General features: G+C 41.3%; 1 long non-coding RNA gene across 1 annotated transcript; it reads left to right on the forward strand.

Annotated features, from left to right (window-relative positions):
• The first annotated feature begins 29 nt into the window (after positions 1–29).
• On the forward strand, positions 30–2,267 carry LOC310850093. The gene is made up of 2 exons (XR_014567218.1): positions 30–1,817; positions 1,858–2,267. It is a non-coding gene; the product is annotated as an uncharacterized lncRNA (long non-coding RNA).
• Positions 2,268–15,880: the final 13,613 nt, after the last annotated feature.

Here is a 15,880-nt window from a genome sequence, read left to right on the forward strand (position 1 = left end):
ATAAAAGATAACGGATTTACCCCAGCAAATTATTTGTCAAAATTACAAATACCTAAATACAGACAGTCATCTGTAAATACCCTCGCTAGATTCAACGTGCTGCCATCTGCCTTACTGCAGGGCAGATTTGAGGGTAAACCATATGCAGAACGACTCTACCCTTGTGGCTTGATGGAGGTAGAAACTGTCTCTCATGCCTTGTTACGCTGCCGTTTCTACGGGGATATATGCTCGGTATTTATTACCCCTGCTATGCAAAAATGTCCAAATGAATCTGAACTTCAATGTCTAAATTCCTGGTAGAGGACAAGGATCCTGAGATCATGTTAAGGGTAGCCAAATTCTGTGTGATTGCCATAAAACTTTGGGAACAAGCTATGCTATCATAATGATTAAGGCCTTAAATGATAATTTTAGGTTATATTTTAGTGACTAAGTTTTAATTTATATATTTTTTAACTGTTGCTGTATCTGTATTGTCCCTGTTATACCTAATTGCAAATTCAAATGTACCCCTATCGTGTTTTATGACTTGCTTGATATTGTATGTGAGCTAGAATTGGTCTGTGACCAAAATAATAAATTCATTCATCCATCCATTCAACTAACTGGTTGAGTCATAAAGCTGACTTCTGCAATTTCTAGCAGAAACATGTTCTAAAATTCCTTGGATTGAGACTGTTATTTTGGTACCAAAAATGCTTCTGTGTATTTCCTCTGAAATATAAGGGCACAAGGGGAGTCCAGGTGGATCGGACCAAAAGGTCCATCTGATTCAGCATCATGCCTCCTGTAGGGTCAGGGCCGACCCGATACATTTTGCTGCCTGAAGTGAAGGGCAAGTTGACACCCTCCTGTACCATCTACAGAAGCTCACTTGACTAGCAGTTAAATTTTCAACACTGGCAATAGGACATCTTCCACTGTATCTGAGGGCAGTGGGTTGCACAGGCACACACCTCCAGCACCTTGCCACCACTTCCTGCCTCTCAGCATTTGCCGCCTGAGGCAGTCGTTTCCCTCTGCATAATGGTAGGGCTGGCACATGCATTGGCCTGCCCTGCTGGAAAAAATACTAGTAATAATCCATGAACAATGTGCTATTCCACCTGAAGCCTCAAGATGGTGGTACTGCATGCGTCTACTATGATAATTCTCATTCAGCTTATCTTCCCTTCCTGCATCAGGCTTGCAGTTTGTGGAACTGCATTCTCTTCCACAAGGTCACCTTTGGGGGCGAAGTTAGCAGTCAGACCTCTCTGCAATGCTGTGGGATGTTTATAATTCAGCATACAGTATGTGATCCAAAGATAAAAACGAGCATGACAAGTTTCTCTGTCTCGTTGCGATGAAGGGTTTTCAGAGGCCCATCTTTTTAGCAAAAAGATAGCGATGAGATCTTAGGATACAACATTTAATTGCATCCAGTCTTTGATATACTTAACTGTGTGAAAAAGTCCATAAGAAGGAAGCACAGAGAGAATTTGCAGCTTATATAGTAATAGCAGCCAGAATAGCACATGCAAAAAAATAAAAATAAAATGAAGGCAGATGGGTATACAGTGGTACCTTGGTTTGCAACCGCTTTGGATTACAACCGTTTTGGATTACGACCATGTCAAACCCAGAAGTGCATGTCCCTTTTTTTTATTACAACCCATTTTTTGGGGATTACAACCAATTTTTGGGGGGAGGTCTCATTGGCGAAAGCACGCCTTGGGTTACAACCTGTTTTGGTTTACAGCCGGACCTCTGGAAGGTTTATGGTTGTAAACCAAGGTACCACTGCACCTTCTACCAAAGAATGGTATGAGAAAGTCTGGGAATTGTAAAAACAACCCTGAGATATATCAAAAGGGCAACAGAAGCAAGATACTGTCTGGAGGGAAGTTGAGACATTTGTATTCAGTGTAACAGGATTAGGAAGGACATACAGTGGTACCTCGGGTTAAGAACTTTATTCGTTCTGGAGGTCCAGTCTTAACCTGAAACTGTTCTTAACCTGAGGTACCACTTTAGCTAATGGGGCCTCCTGCTGCCGCTGGAGCACAATTTGTGTTCTCATCCTGAAGCAAAGTTCTTAACCCGAGGTACTATTTCTGGATTAGCGGAGTCTGTAACCTGAAGCGTATGTAACCTGAAGTGCCTGTAACCTGAGGTACTAGTGTACTGAATATAGGTTATGGATTCACCCTGTTTTGAATATAAGTACCAGTGGTGGCTTCATTTCTGATTTGCAATATAATGCATGCTTGATGCTGCCTGTAGTTCTTTTTCTTGTCATTTATTCCTCTTTATAGTCATCATAAAATTTTAAAAATAGTGACACCAGGAGTCCAAAGCAGTGCCTGAAAATACTGGTTGATGGAAATACACAAACACGGCTTCACAAAGACATCTTTGGTTATGCAAAGCCAATGTGCCATGTCCCTGTAGGATGCGCTGGTCTGGGTTCTGGCAACCACAGGAGAGCAGTCTTGTGTTCAGGTGCTGCTTAGGGGCTTCCCATAAGGAATCTGGATGGCTGCTGTGAGAGCCAGATACTGGACTAAAGAGGCCACTGGCCTAATCTAGCAAGCTCTTCTTCGTTTGTATGCTTTTTTTTGGATTTTGGGGAAATGGAGGGGGGCTGCAGCCTTGCCAGGCCCTTCGCTTTCCAGGACGAGCACTCCTGGCCTTTTGCCCTAGTGAGAAAGTTGGGGAGGGGGAGAGAAAGAAAGGGATGCCTGACTCTGCCAGTACCCATCCGCAGTCGGTAAGCTTAGCAGGGAGCGAGTGGGTGGTCATGATGAAGAGCACACGTTGCTTATGCACGGTTGTGGTCCTCATTGTGTAATGGGAGCATTGCTCAGTAGCAAAGCACCTGTTCTGGATGCTAGAGGGCCTCAGCTCAATCCCTGGCAACTCCTGTTAAAAAGAATCAAAGGGTCAAAGAAGCTTCTGGGATCACAGGTAGGGATGGAAAGAGGCATCATTTTTGGTTCTCCGGGTTTTTGCTTTTCCCAATCTTAAATCTATTCTCCACATTTCTGCAGTAATTTGCAGGGTGGGTTTTTTTTTTTTTAAATCCTCATGCATATTTGTAATCATTCTAATGTGATTTTCTCCCAATAAACACAATTTCATTTGGAGTTTTGACATACCAAATTTGCAAGCAATTTTCTTTAATACAATGCATCTTGGCATGCAATTTTCACCAAAATATGCATTCGTATGCACATTTCACATTTTTGTACCTGTTGTCCGATTGGAGAACTGCATTGCAAAATTCAGTGCAGCACAAATTTCAGAGAATACCTATTTCAGTTCACATATTTGTTTCTTTTTTTTATAATATTTTTTATTGAGTTTGTGAAATACAGAAAAAAGAATAAAGAACATATTATAGAAGTAAAGTAGAAAGGTTACAAATTTTCTTGTTCTCTTTTCCAAGTCTACTGGACTTCCCCACATCCTCCCAACCCTGCATTCTCTGTGATACATAACACCAGCAATTTGTTAACTTATTTCAATACTTGTTGTATCTTTCATTTTATCATGTTACCCAATTTCAAATGTGTTATAACCCAAATCATGTACATTGTCATTTAAACACAATAAAGTTGTTTCATTATTCTATCTCTGACTTCTTGTGCCTTAATTTCCATTTCTTTAGTTTAACATTACTGAAGCCAGAATTTCCCAAAAGGTGCATTTTTTAACATTCATACAGCTTATAATGTTTTTTCAAATAGTCCTTAAATTTTTTCCAGTCCTCCTCGATTGTTTCTTCTCCCAAGTCTCGGATTCTGCCAGTCATTTCGGCCAGTTCCATGTAGTCCATCAACTGCGTGTGCCATTCCTCCAGTGTGGGTAAATCTTGTGTCTTCCAATGCTTTGCAATCAGGATCCTTGCTGCTGTAGTAGAGTACATAAAAAAAGTTCTGTCCTTCTTAAGCACTCTCTGGTCCACCATGCCCAGGAGGAAGGCCTCTGGTTTCTTAGGTAAGGTAAATCTAAGTACCTTTTTTAGTTCATTATGAATCATCTCCCAAAAGGCCTTCACTTTCGGGCAGGTCCACCAGAGGTGAAAGAATGTCCCTTCCGCCTCTTTACATTTCCAACATTTATTATCAGACAGGTGATATATCTTAGCAAGCTTGACTGGGGTCATGTACCACCGGTATATCATTTTCATAATGTTTTCCTTCAAGGCACTACATGCCGTAAATTTCATTCCGGTGTTCCATAACCTTTCCCAGTCTTCAAACATAATGTTATGCCCCAAATTCTGCGCCCACTTTATCATGGCGGATTTGACTGTCTCATCCTGAGTATTCCATTTAAGCAGCAGGTTATACATTCTCGAAAGTAGTTTACTTTTTGGTTCTAACAGTTCTGTCTCTAGTTTCGATTTTTCCACCTGGAATCCAACCTTCTTGTCTACTTTAAAAACCTCTTGAATTTGTGCATAATGCAACCAGTCTCGCACCTTGTTTTTTAATTTTTCCAAGCTCTGCAACCTCCAATTGTCTCCAATCTTTTCAGTTATTTCCCCATATTTAGGCCAATTGGCCTCCATGTTAAGTCTCTTACGTGCCTTGGCCTCCACCGGTGAGAGCCACCTCGGAGTCTTACTCTCCAATAAGTCTTTATATTTTGTCCAGACCATTAAAATTGCTCTCCTAACAATGTGGTTTTTAAACAATTTGTGCACTTTAACCTTGTCATACCACAAATATGCATGCCACCCGAAAGCATTGTCAAACCCTTCCAGATCTAGGACATCAGTGTTTTCCAGTAAGATCCAATCTTTCAACCAGCAGAAGGCTGCGGATTCATAATATAACCTCAAGTCTGGCAGGGCAAATCCCCCTCTTTCTTTCGCATCAGTTAATATTTTAAACTTTATTCGGGGCTTTTTGCCCTGCCAAACAAACTTAGAAATATCCTTCTGCCACTTTCCAAAACATTCCACCTTGTCCACGATCTGTAGGGCCTGAAACAAAAATAACATTTTTGGCAATACATTCATCTTTATAGCTGCTATTCGGCCCAACAAGGAAAGTTTCAATCTTGACCACGTTTCCAAATCTCTTTTGATTTCTGACCAACATTTCTCGTAGTTGTCCTTAAACAAATTCAAATTTTTGGAGGTCAGATACACCCCTAGGTATTTTACTTTTTAAACCACATTTAATTCTGTTTCTTTCAGGAACTCATCTGTTTCTGTAGTTGTCAAATTTTTTGCTAAAACCTTAGTTTTTTGCTTGTTCAGCTTAAATCCCGCCACCCGACCAAAGTCAGAAATTAATTCTAACACTCTTTTAGTACTAGAGACTGGCTCCTGTAATGTTAATACCAGGTCATCTGCAAATGCTTTCAATTTATATTGTTTCACTCCGACCTCAATTCCCTGTACCAACCGGTCCTTTCTAATCATGTTCAATAGCACCTCCAGAACTGAAATAAACAATAGGGGGGGATAGAGGGCACCCCTGCCGTGTCCCTTTTTCAATTTTAAACTCCTCTGTCACCACATTGTTTACTATCAATTTAGCTTTTCGTTCTGAATATATTGCTTCTATTCCATTTTCAAACCCCCGCCCCACTCCCATCCCTTCCAAATTTTTCTTCATAAACATCCAAGAAATGTTGTCAAAGGCTTTCTCCGCATCAATAAAGATTAACACCGCTCTAGTGTTGAGATTTGTTTGTAAAAGTTCCAAAATGTCGATGATGTTTCTTGTGTTGTCAAACAAATGCCTACCAGGGAGAAAGCCTGCCTGGTCCTTATGGATCACTTCATTAAGCACTTTTTTAAACCTACTTGCCAAAATGTCTGCAAAAATTTTGTAATCCACATTTAGGAGTGAGATGGGGCGGTAGTTCTTAAGCTGGGTCTTTTCAGTTTCTAGTTTGGGTATCAATGTGATGAAGGCTTCTTTCCACGTTTCCGGTGCCTTCCTCCCCTCCATAATCTGGTTACAAACCTCCAACAAAGGTTGTATCAAGTAGTCCTTCAGAACCTTATAATATTTGGAGGTAAGTCCATCAGGACCTGGAGATTTGCCTAATTGAAGGTTCTGAATGGCACTTTCAATTTCTTGCTGTGTGATATTACTATTCAGGATTGTTCTCATTTCCTGAGGTATTTTCTGTAATCCGTTGGTTTTAAGAAATTGGTCCACCTCCGAATCTTTCTGTGGCCCTTGTAAATAAAGTTCTTTGAAATATCTCTGGAAGCACTTTCTAATTTCCTCGGGTTTCTGAACCTTTCTCCCTTCAATCTCTAGATTTGTAACTGTATTAAGTTTTTGTCTCTTTTTCAACTGCCATGCTAGCAGTTTCCCACACTTATTTGCTGATTCAAAAGATCTTTGTTTCATTTGTTTAATTTTCCATTCCACCTCTTGATTTATCAATTTCAAATATTGTGCTTGGAAAAATTTCACTTCTCTCAGCACTTCCTTCGACTTGGGCCTGGATCTTCAGTTCACATATTTGTTTCAAACATCCAAATTGGGGAGGCTTCCGGAGGCGGCGCGAAACAGCAATGGCGGTCCTCTTCGCGCTGTGAAGAGGGGCTCCGCGAAAAAGGGTCGTCCGCTGCGGCAAAGCGGAGACCCATCAAGAAAAACCGCAGGCAGAGCGAGCCTGCGGCCGTGGGACTCGGCGGGCGCCTTGAGCCCCCCCAGAAGCGGAGAAGGAGCCTCGTAAGAGGCTCCGGAACGTGAAAGGGGGAGCGGCGCTGTGAGTTCATCGCTCTTTTCGCGGAAGCAAAGCCGCGCTGCTGCTGCTGATGAGCGCTGACCTTTCTTCTTGAAAATATCGGAATTGGAGCAACATACCCGTGAGTAAGGGGTTTAAATTCTTAATCTAAATTGGAGAAATTCGGCTGAAAACGGGAGGCGAGTAACAGGAAGTCCGCCTCCCGACTCTGCTAATTAGATCAAAGCAAGGGCTCTGAAGCGAGCTGAAGTGTTTAAAAGGGATTGTAAAAGTGGAAGAAAGAGTGCATTGATAGACTTTGCATTTCGAGGATAAAAGGGAAAGAATTGTGAAATTTATGGACTTTTGCCCTCTGGAACTGTCCCCCTATTTTTGAGCTAAACGGAGTTAAAAGGGGTAACCCCGTCATCGGGCTGCCAGTGTATAGAAGAGAACTGTCAAACTGCTGTCAAATTGACGACATTGTTGCAGAGATTTAAACTGTTGCATAGACTGAGACATTAATGTTTAACATTGTTGCTGGGACCTCTCTTGACACCTTGTGGCTGGATTCTAAGAGACTGGAAGCTTTGGAAACCTTCCTTTTGTGTTTTGGAACTACAAAAATTTAACATGGGGAATATAGGAACTTCAATGGCGGAAAATAGTTCCTTCCTTCTTTGAAACTTTGAAATACTCCCCCTAGAGGACTGTGGAAGTATAGTGGCCTGGGAATTGAACTTTATTGAAATTCTTTGTGGTTTAATTGTTTATACTTCGGACTTGTCTTTCTCATGGGACAAAAGATCATTTGACCTTGAACAGAGGCAGATGTGGAATGAGCGGCTCAGGGAGAACAAGAGCAGCTAAAGCCAAAGATAAAGAAAAAGAGAAAAAATCTGGGCAACTCATGCAAACAACTTTAACTCATCACCGCAGATCATCCGTCCCAACTGTGCTGACAGCACAGGAGGTGGAATTTGTACAGCCTGCTGCAGAAGATATGGCAACTGGAGGATCTGAAACAGTTTTGAAACAAATTTTGGAACAACTGGCAGTTTTAAATCAAAAAGTGGATAATCAAACATCAAAAATTGACCAAGCCACATCCTCTATTGGCAAATTAACTGAACAGGTTTCGCAGCATACTCAGGCAATTGAGAAACTGCAAGGAGCTACGGCAGAAAACTACAAATTAGCTGTGGAAGCCAATCAAAAAGCAGAACAGGCGAATATAAAGGTTGATGAGATTAAAGGGGAAGTAAGGCCTCTGAAAAGACAGGTAGGGGAACAACAAGCCTACCTGTCATTGGTGGAATTGAAAAGTAAAGAAAATAATCTCAGGATAAGGGCTATCCCGGAACTGGAGAAAGACAACCTAGAGGGATTTCTGACACTTTTGTTCTCCAAATACTGGGGAATTGAGGAAGAAAAGGACTTTAAAATTGTGACAGCCTTTAGACTGGGAAAATCTGTAAAGAAAGACAAGTCCAGAGACTGCTTAGTTATTCTGAGATCAAGAGAAGAGAGGGATAAGATATTAGGCCTACATTTCAAGAAATCTTTGGAGATAGAAGGCAAAAAGGCTGAAATTTACAGAGATATACCCAAATATCTCTTGGAACTTAGGACTGCCTATATAGACTTGACTAAATTGTTGAGACACAACGGAATTCCCTATAGGTGGGAGTTTCCACAAGGACTATCATTTACTTACAAAGGAAGGAAAATAAAAATTAAATCACCTGAAGACCAGCAGAAGTTCCTATACGACCACGAGGAGGACCTGCAAAAAGGAGCTGCAGCTTCTTGGCCTCCACCACCACCGGGACCATCTCCAAAGCCTACACCGCCTGGATCTGGACCAACATTACCACCTCCGGGATCGGAGGGAAACTTAGATACCCCATTGTAGGACCCGCCAACTGAACCAGGATGTCTCTGCAGCTTCTTAGCTGGAATATAAATGGCGGAAACTCCCCGGAGAAAAGAAGAAAAGTTTTTCACATCTTGAAAAAGGAACAATTGGACGTTATTTGCCTACAAGAAACACATGTGACAAGGCTCCACAGAAAAGTGCTAATTAATAAAAGACTAGGCCAAGAATTTATTTCTTCGGATAAAGTTAAGAAAAGAGGAGTGGTGATATATGCAAAGGAGAGCCTGTCACCGAAATTCTTATTTAAAGATGAACATGGCCGAATTTTGGCGATTGAAATACAGACACAAGGAGAAAATTTTTTGATATTAGGAATATACGCTCCAAATGAGGGAAAATCGGAATTTTTCAGGAAGCTGCATGAGACTATGCTGGATTACTTGGACTATAATAACATCATTATGTTGGGTGATATGAATGGGGTTGTGTCAGTAAACATGGATAAGTCACAAAGTGTTAACATATCGAAGGATGGCAGACTACCTAAAACTTTTTTTGAAATGACTGACAATATGGACTTAATTGACATATGGAGGGTTAAGAACCCTCTAGGGAAAGAAGGAACTTTCTTTTCTGAAGCTCATCTGACATGGACACGAATCGACCAAATATGGACAACTAGAGGACTGGTACCTAAGACTAGAAAAGTGGAAATCTGCCCAAAAACTTGCTCCGACCATAACGCTTTGAAAGTGGAATTGAGACTAAATACAACCGGATCCTTTAGATGGAAAATGAATGACACCATATTAAGAGATCAGGAGATTGTGAAGAAGGCCCAAAAAACTTTAAAGGACTATTTTGAGATAAATTTGAATACCACTGTGGAAAAAAGAATAATCTGGGACGCAAGTAAAGCAGTCATGAGAGGGTTTCTAATACAACAAAACACGATTAAGAAAAGACTCTGGAATGAAAAGAAGGAGAAGATATTGGAGAAAATAAGAGAAGGAGAGAAAAAATTAAGATCTAGGCCTAAGTCGAAGGATGTGCTAAGAGAAGTGAAATTTTTCCAGGCGCAATACTCGAATTTGATAAATCAAGAGGTGGAATGGAAAATTAAACAAATGAAACAAAGATCCTTTGAATCGGCGAATAAGTGTGGGAAACTGCTAGCATGGCAGTTGAAAAAGAGACAAAAACTTAATACAGTTACAAATCTAGAGATTGAAGGGAGAATGGTTCAGAAACCTGAGGAAATTAGAAAGTGTTTCCAGAGATATTTCAAAGAACTTTATTCACAAGGGCCGCAAAAAGCTTCCGAGGTGGATCAATTTCTTAAAACTAATGGATTACAAAAAATATCCCAGGAAATGAGATCAATCCTGAATTGTAACATCACACAGCAAGAAATTGAAAGTGCCATTCAGAATCTCCAATTGGGCAAATCTCCAGGCCCTGATGGACTAACCTCCAAATACTACAAGGTTTTAAAGGATTATTTGATACAACCCTTGATGGAGGTTTGTAACCAGATCATGGAGGGGAGGAAGGCACCGGAAACGTGGAAAGAAGCTTTCATCACATTGATATCTAAACTAGAAACTGAAAAGACTCAGCTTAAGAACTACCGCCCCATCTCACTCCTAAATGTGGATTACAAAATTTTTGCGGATATCCTGGCAAATAGATTTAAAAAAGTATTAAATGAAGTGATCCATAAGGACCAGGCTGGCTTTCTCCCTGGTAGGCATTTGTTTGACAATACAAGAAACATTATTGATATTTTGGAGCTTCTACAAACAAATCTTAACACTAGAGCGGTCTTAATTTTTATTGATGCAGAGAAGGCCTTTGATAATATTTCTTGGATGTTTATGAAGAAAAATTTGGAAGGGATGGGAGTGGGGCGGGGGTTTGAAAATGGTATAGAAGCAATCTATTCAGAACAAAAAGCGAAATTGATTGTAAACAATGTGGTGACAGAGGAGTTTAAAATTGAAAAAGGGACACGCCAGGGGTGCCCCCTATCCCCCCTATTGTTTATTTCAGTTCTGGAGGTGTTGCTAAACATGATTAGAAAGGACCGGTTGGTTCAGGTAATTGAGGTCGGAGTGAAACAATATAAATTGAAAGCATTTGCAGATGACCTGGTATTAACATTACAGGAACCAGTCTCTAGCACTAAAAGAGTGTTAGAATTAATTTCTGACTTTGGTCGGGTGGCGGGATTTAAGTTAAATAAGCAAAAAACTAAAGTTTTAGCAAAAAATTTGACAGTTATAGAAACAGATGAGTTCTCTAAAGAAACAGAACTAAATGTGGTTAAAAAAGTAAAATACCTAGGGATGCACTTGACCTCCAAAAATTTGAATTTGTTTAAAGACAACTATGAGAAATGTTGGTCAGAAATTAAAAGAGATTTGGAAATATGGTCAAGATTAAAACTTTCCTTGTTGGGCCGAATAGCTGCTGTAAAGATGAATGTATTGCCGAAAATGTTATTCTTGTTTCAGGCCCTACAGATCGTGGACAAGGTGGAATGTTTTGGAAAGTGGCAGAAGGATATCTCTAAGTTTGTTTGGCAGGGCAAAAAGCCCCGAATAAAGTTTAAGATATTAACTGATGCGAAAGAAAGAGGGGGATTTGCCCTGCCAGACTTGAGGTTATATTACGAAGCTGTAGCCTTCTGCTGGTTGAAAGATTGGATTTTGCTGGAGAACACTGATGTCCTAGATCTGGAAGGGTTTGATAATGCGTTTGGGTGGCATGCATATTTGTGGTATGACAAGGTTAAAGTGCACAAATTGTTCAAAAACCATATTGTCAGAAGAGCAATTTTGATGGTCTGGACAAAATATAAAGACTTATTGGAGAGTAAGACTCCGAGGTGGCTCTCACCGGTGGAGGCCAAGGCACGTAAGAGACTTAACATGGAGGCCCACTGGCCTAAATATTGGGAAATAATTGAGAAAATTGGAGACAATTGGAGGTTGCTGAGCTTGGAAAAATTGAAACCCAAGGTGCGAGATTGGTTGCACTATGCCCAAATCCAGGAGGTCTTTAAAATAGATAAAAAGGTTGGATTCCAGGTGGAAAAATCGAAACTAGAGACAGAATTGTTAGAGCCAAAAAATAAACTACTTTCGAGAATGTATAACTTGCTGCTTAAGTGGAATACACAGGATGAGACAGTCAAATCCGCCATGATAAAATGGGCGCAGGATGTGGGGCACAACATTATGTTTGTAGACTGGGAAAGGTTATGGAACACCAGAATGAAATTTACGGCATGTAGTGCCTTGAAGGAAAACATTATGAAAATGGTATACCGGTGGTACATGACCCCAGTCAAATTAGCTAAGATATACCACCTGTCTGACAATAAATGCTGGAAATGCAGAGAGGCGGAAGGGACATTTTTTCACCTCTGGTGGACTTGCCCGAAAGTGAAGGCCTTTTGGGAGATGATCCATAATGAACTAAAAAAGGTACTTAGATTTACCTTACCTAAGAAACCGGAGGCCTTTCTTTTGGGCATTGTAGACCAGAGAGTACTTAAGAAAGATAGAATCTTTTTTATGTATGCTACCACGGCAGCCAGGATCTTGATTGCAAGGCATTGGAAGACACAAGATCTACCCACACTGGAGGAATGGCAATCGCAGTTGATGGACTACATGGAATTGGCCGAAATGACTGGCAGAATCCGAGACTTGGGAGAAGAAACAATCGAGGAGGACTGGATAAAGTTTAAGGACTATTTGAAAAAATATTATAAGCTGTATGAATGTTAAAAAAAAATGCACCTTTTAGGAAATTCTAGCTTCAGCAAATGTAAGTTAATGAAATGGAAATTAAGACACAAGAATTTAGAGGTAAAATAATGAAACAACTTTATTGTGTTTAAATATAAAACGTACAAAAATTGAGTTATAGTATATTTGAAATCAGGGAACACGATAAAATGCAAGATACAATAAGCTCTGAAATAAGTTAACAAATTGCTGATGTTTTATAGTACAGAGAATGCAGGGTTTGGAGGTTGCGGGGAAGTCCTTTAGATTTGATGAAAAAAGAACATGGAAATTTGTTATTCTCTTTTTATACTTTCTTATATCTATCCTTTATTCTTTTTTCTGTATTTCTTAAACCCAATAAAAATATTATAAAAAAAACAAAAACAAACATCCAAATTGGGTAATTTCTCGTTAAAATTTTGCAAACAAAATTGAATTTTAACTCCATGCCTACTGTGGACCTCCAGAGGTTGTTGGATTCCCCACTCCCATCAGCCCCAGTCACAAGGGACAATGGTCAAGGATGATGGGAGTTGTAGTTCCAGCCACATCTGGAAGGCAGCACCTTACAGCTGCAGTAGTGGGTGGACTGGACTGCTGAGTTTGATCGTGAAGAATGCCAGTGGTCCCTTGGTGTGACAAGAGAGAAACTTTAAAAGGAGCTGAGAGAGAGAGAGACAGGAAGGTCAGATGGTTTGAGTGAGTCACATCATGTGCTTCTTGCTGGGCTGTGGCTTCAGCCAGACAACAGGGACTGTCGTGCTGATTGCACCATGTTCTCCGACGACACAGGAAATATGGTAATACTCTAGCTACAGCACAACACACAGCTAGAATGGAGCTTGTCATTAGGGCAGCAAGGAGGCATCAGAAAGCCAGGCCTGGCCAGTCAAGAGGCTTTTTACTGCCAGCCAACTGTAGGCCACAGTTTTTGCACACAGCTGTTCTTGGTTGCACTAGCAGAGGATACTGAAGCTTGGATACCCATGGTCACTCACTAAGTAAGGTCCCATTTCCAGAGCCATATATATATAACACCCTGGCATCTCCATATCAAATCTGTGCTTACTGAACCTGCTCAGCCAACACCAGGTTGGAAGTTCTGGCCTTTGCCTGAACTTGTGAAAGATTAAACATAGGGATAAGGGTGTGCACACAAGCTCTGCCCCCGATTTTCCCTAGTACATGAAAATACGAAGAGACTTTTCTATTCATAGGCATATATGGCTTAGGGGAAGCTTTGGCCCTCCAGATGTTGCTGAATGACCACTTCCATCAACCTTGATTATTGCCCATGCTGGTTGTGGCTGATGTGAGTTGGAGACCAACAGCATCTAGAGGGCCACAAGTTCCCCAAATCTGACCTGGGACTGGGTTACTTTACCCAAAGCTAACAGAATGAACCTGCCTGAGATGGGCATCAGAGGCCTTTGTCTCTGGCCTGACATTTGCAAGGATTTGCTGTCCCTCCAGGAAATCTAAAATGCCCCATTTCTCCCTATTTTTAAGAGAGATCTGAAGATGCTTGTGTTCCAGATGGGCTTTAGCTTTATTCTGGTTTCTTTTATTTCTGTACTGAAGTGTGTGTGTGTGTGTTTATTTAATTTGCTTTTCACCATAGATTGTTTTAGGTTTCATTTTATTGTTGCTCTTATGTATATATTGGACAGGGCTTGCTAAATTTGGGGGTCAAATGATTAAAACAAACAAACAGGTCCAAATGAAATGAAATGTTTGGGTCACTGCTGGCGTTGGAGAAAAGGAGACGCCGTTAACCTATCTGGGGTATGTGTGGGTGCGTTGATAGGGAAGGCATGCTATGTTACAAGTTCAAAATATGTCCTTCAGATTGGGGCAGCCTTAAGCTAAGAATCATTTGTTTGTGGAGCTAGGAGCAGGTGGAGTGGGTGGCAAGGATGCTGTTCTTAAAAGGGCCATAGCTCAGTGGTAGAGCAGCTAATTTGCCCGCAGCAAGTCCAATCCCCAACATCTCCAGATATGGCTTGGCATGAAAACCTTATCATGGAACCCTGGAGAGCTGCTGTCAATCAGTCTTGTCAATACTAATCTAGATGACTGATAGTCTGACACAGTACAAGGCAGCTTCCTGTGTTAAAAGTGCCCTGCCCAAGCAGCAGCAGCTACTCACTTTGTGCCATTGCCCACCATCCCTCCCACCCAACATAATTCTTTAGGTTCAGCCTTGGCCCAACTGCTGATTCCTCCAAACTGAAGAGCAGGATCCTCTCTGTAGGAAGGAATGAAAAACCTCTTTCCCCACCCCCTCCACAGCAACAAGGCAGCAGGAAGCTGTCTGCGGTCTCACACTACTTGCTCCTCCCGCTGAGAAAGATCAGATTAGAAGCAAACACAGCATGCAGTGAATGGTTACCCAACTCTGACTTTGCAGCCTGTCTCAAAAACAGGATAGTTAGCCCACACTAGATCTAACAGACTGGATGATTTTGCATCTTATATTCAGATTTCTCAGCCTTGCCCTCTCACCCCTTTTCATCCAACAACTCTGTCGGCAACAGTGTTGTAGATCAGGGCTTTGATTGCTTTTCTGCGCTCCCCCCCCCCCCCCGCTGAATGTCTGAAGTGTTTGGAATCTGAATGATCATAACTTAGTAGATCTAGACCAGGGGTAGTCAACCTTTTTATACCTACCACCCACTAATGCATCTTCCTTGATGGTCAAATTTCCTTACCGCCCACCAGTGCTAGATGGAAGGAGGATTCAGCTTGTGCCGTACAACCCCCTACCGCCCACCTAGAATCCTGAAATGCCCACTAGTGGGTGGTAGGGACCAGGTTGACAACCCCTGATCTAGACTAAAACATTCAATCATTTTCATAGCAGCTTTACCATCAAAGCATTCCCACATAGGAGTTTGGAAGTACGCACTGGTGAAGATGCTTAGAATTCTGTATCCATTCTCTTTAGAGAATCACAGTATCATGAAGGACAGTTGGAGAGGTCCAGAGGGCTACATTTGTCCCCTGGGCCCCATTCCCCCCACCCCTCTTCTTAGCGACATCAAGCACAAAAGAACAGAAGCAATGTGTCATGTCCTGTGAGTGCCTGGAAATAATTTCTCAGTGGCCCTGGTGGATGGGGATTACTAACAGGAAAATCTAGAGCAGGACTGACAAAGAAATAAAGTGATCAAATAGGGGTGCCTGTCTTTAGTAAAAAAACAAAAATAAAAAAACCCCAAACCCTCCTGCCCAACCTGGGTTATATATTTCAGTCCCGGAGTGCTCCACCACTGTACTTAAGGAGTCTCTTGCTTCTTTCACTGTAAATCGGACAAAAGTATCAGTTTACAGCAGGGGTAGTCGGGATTCAGGTTTATGAGATAGACTCTTTTTTGTGTGTGCTCCAGTTCCCCAGGTCCATCAGTGAGAGCCAGGAACAAAATAAAAATATCTTGTGGTGGAGCCAGATGTACAATGGGGGTCTTAGGACTGGGGAACATGCTGTTAGACTATTTATTTTTGGTACTAC

The sequence above is a fragment of the Podarcis gaigeae genome (genome assembly GCF_964106915.1).
Source record: "Podarcis gaigeae genome assembly, chromosome: 8".
NCBI lineage: Eukaryota > Metazoa > Chordata > Lepidosauria > Squamata > Lacertidae > Podarcis > Podarcis gaigeae.